The sequence below is a fragment of the Hydra vulgaris genome, chromosome 01 (assembly GCF_038396675.1).
Source record: "Hydra vulgaris chromosome 01, alternate assembly HydraT2T_AEP".
NCBI classification, from domain to species: domain Eukaryota; kingdom Metazoa; phylum Cnidaria; class Hydrozoa; order Anthoathecata; family Hydridae; genus Hydra; species Hydra vulgaris.
The window spans coordinates 45,807,530-45,811,228 of NC_088920.1; the positions used below are offsets into that span (position 1 = coordinate 45,807,530).

The 3,699-nt window shown below is 28.9% G+C and overlaps 2 non-coding genes across 2 annotated transcripts; one reads left to right on the forward strand and one right to left on the reverse strand.

Moving 5' to 3' along the window:
* Positions 1-972: 972 nt before the first annotated feature.
* trnag-ucc (transfer RNA glycine (anticodon UCC)) lies at positions 973-1,044 on the reverse strand. The gene has a single exon. It is a non-coding gene; the product is annotated as a tRNA-Gly (tRNA).
* Positions 1,045-1,367: 323 nt separating this feature from the next.
* trnag-ucc (transfer RNA glycine (anticodon UCC)) lies at positions 1,368-1,439 on the forward strand. The gene has a single exon. It is a non-coding gene; the product is annotated as a tRNA-Gly (tRNA).
* Positions 1,440-3,699: the final 2,260 nt, after the last annotated feature.

The window sequence follows — 3,699 nt, forward strand, 5'->3', positions numbered from 1 at the left end:
ATAAATTTAAACAATGTGTAAAAAACTTCTGATTTTGTTAGTTACTTTGGGTTATGTTGCTGAATCTTCAGGGGTGGATCCAGCATTTTTTGGTGTTTGAGAGAAATTTCCTAAAATTTCATACAACAACTTTTTAACATTCAAAAGTTATGACCATATAAAATTTGTAACCCCCTAAAATTGAGGGGGATTTAAATTTACTATGGTCAAAATTTTTGAACGCTAAGAGATTACACTATCGAATTTAAATTTATCGAAGAATATAACTTTAGTTGAGAATAAAAAGTTTTGAATGAACTTGTTTTATATGTAAGCTCCGGGTCGGAAATGGGCTAGTGATTAACTATTAAGTAGCCTCGTACCGACATATTTTTATTGTTGCTATTGGTAGATTTGGCACCGATTTCCTTTGCTAAAAACTAAATGCTATGCTCAGTTTTTTGTAGTCAAATAAATTAATCAAAAAAAAAATCAAACATATCATTTGAGAAGGGGTAGATACTTTATACGGTAAAAACTTTTAAACCCTAAAATAATATTAAGTTTGAAATCCATCAATGAATACAAATTCAGCCTAACATAAAACTTTGATTTGTACTTGTAAAATTCATAATCATTGAAGGATTTTAAATTTAATATAATTTTAGGATTTAGAAACTATTATAAACTATTTATAGGATATATTATGTAACTATTTATAGTTTATATAAATATAATATATATATAATGTAAAAATATTTATAGTTTATATATTATAGTATATTTATATATTATATAATATACAAACTATTTGTAGTTAATATATATTTTTTAGAGCCGCCATTGTCCTGATCTTTTCGCTGGAGAACGCGATAAAAGATTTAATTTTAATTAGTTTAGCGCTGGGCTCTCCTCCGTAGAAATCAGGACTATGGTATTTATTTCATAACCTTTATTTCATAAGGTTTTTCAAGCAAAATATTTAAAAATAACTGCGTCAGCCGGGAATCGAACCCGGATCTATTGCTTGGAAGGCAACAATGCTAACCGTTACACCACCGACGCTGGTAGTTACCTATAAAAATTATAAAATATTTAAAATAATTAAAATTAAATTATTCGTTAGGATTATATTTTCTCTTTAAATAAAACAACCAAGAATGGACTGATTGCTGTAACACTGGAAAGATTCCTGATCGACTACCAGGTTTGATAATACTAGAGTTCACTATAGTGAATTCTAGTTTTATCAAACCGGTCCTGGGAGTTGATCAGGAATCTTTCCAGTGTCACAGCGGCCCTGTCAATTCTTGGTTGTTTTGAAAAAAAAATCATAACACATAAGTTAACTAATTTTTATTATTTAAAATATTATTATCACTTAATATGCGTCGGTGGTGTAACGGTTAGCATTGTTGCCTTCCAAGCAATAGATCCGGGTTCGATTCCCGGCTGACGCAGTTATTTTGAGTTATTTTGCTTAAAAAACCTTCAATCAAATATAAGGCTATAAAAATATATAAACTATAAATACTTTATATAAACTATATAACTTTATATAAACTATAAATACTTTATATAAACTATAAATAGTTTATATATAAACTATAAATAGTTTATATATAAACTATTAATAGTTTATATATAAACTATAAATAGTTTATATATAGACTATAAATAGTTTATATATAAACTATAAATGTAATATATAAACTATAAATAGTTTATATATTACAGTTTACAAATAAATAGTAATATGGGCTCAGCCTAAGCTCCTCTTAATATGGCCTATATATCTTAATATGGCCTAATATAGCCTAAACTTCTCTTAATATGACCTAAGCCTTAGGCCATATTATAAGAAGTTTGATTATTCTCTTTAGAGAGTTTAAGCATTCAAACGTTATTTCGAGGCAGTACACTGCTTAAAAAAGTATGTGACATGAAGAATTAATGAGTTTAAAACTCATACTTTTGTTTTGAGTGATTTGTTTTAATATTTTTGAGGTTTTGAGGTCTCTCTAACTTCCAATGTCATCTTGAAATTTAAAGTAAGCTTAGATGTAGATTTTCGAGTAAGATCGCTTTGATTGTTTATAGCGCAGATTTTTTTTGGAATTGTTCTTAAAATTTTTTCTGTAATTGTTTTTAAAATATTTTTAACTTAAAAATATGTCATGACTAACTAATGACTTGAAACGCGCATGTTGAAAGTTTTTCATGCTTAACGTTTTTTAAATTTGCCGCGGTAAGCAAGCTTGCAAGCATGTGTACTAACATCGCCTGGAGATAACGCGCGTATGCTTAAACTCTCTTTTAAAGCACGGCTTTTAAAGCATATAATTTTGAAAATGACACGAAAAGATTTGCGCAGATCATACACAAAACTTCAACGAAAATGATAGGACAAGATTTATGCAGATCGCCTAAATTCTTTCAGATTGTTGGCGAATATTTTTTGTAATTCTAATAGCGTAACGAGATAAGGGCCAAAAGGGACTTTAGCCTCGGGCGCAAACTATTAAAGAAGTGCCAAAAATAAATAGAGCAAAAAATAAAAAGCTCAAAATTTTTTTCTACAAGGTGTTTTTTGCTATTTTGGGTCTGGGTGCTAATGACCCTTGTTATGCCACTAATTAAATATACCTTCTCCACCACCAAACACACCCATTATACTTTTAGTTAGCATTGAAGTTCTGAGCTACACATGTATGTCAGTTAAACTTTCACATCTATTACGTCAGCCAAACAGCTTCACATACATATATACATATTAGGGGTGGTTCGGAAGTTTGGAACTTAAAAAACCCTCTAGAATTAAAGCAAATAAGTTAAAACCAACTCAGAAATTTTTTAGCACCGTTGAATCACTTATTCCTTGCCCTCAAAAAAATGACTAAAATGGTTCGTTTTATAGGCTTTGAGGGCAAAACAAATCATAAATATTGATCGGAAAAAAACCGAATCAGCATAAAAGAAAAACAACATTCCTATACCACGATAGCTATAACCAGTAAATAGTGCCAATATGGCTATAACGAACTAAATAACAATTTTATGGCGAATATTTGAACAATAGTGTTTACTAAATGTTTTTTGTTATTGAACGAAATTTTGGTTTAAATAGATTTTTGTTGTTGTTGTTTTTGAGATACAAAAATATAGAAAATATAATTGATATAGTTAATGTAAAAACGGTTAAGATCTTAGAAATATAAGTTATAATACATATTCGGTATTATTTGTGATCGCCATCGGATCATAATTGGTAGCAGAGGGCAGTTTCTTGAACATGGAAGAATGGTAAAAAGAAAAAACCAAAAATCAAATAACCAAATGGAAGATCAGTTAACCGTTCAAAATGAAGTATCTGCATTATGATGTTTGTAAAAACGAGTTACGCGAATTGAGAAATAAATTAACAAAGAATCAAAACGAAGCCCTTGAAATAATGGTTGAATTATCAAAGAAATACGAATTTCTGGAATCAAAAATGTAGGAAAACTCAATAAAGAAATTTAAAAAGCTAAATGACAAATTCGCGGAAATTATGGAACATGTAAATGAATGGATATTGTGCAATAGAAGTTTAAAATCAAGTTTAAAACAACAAAGGGGAGAAAGCGGAAAAAGTGGAAACAAAAAAGCAATGTAATCAATGGTTAAGTACTCAAAAAAATAATGACCAGTATAAAGATAATAAAGAAAAAAATGGCAGTA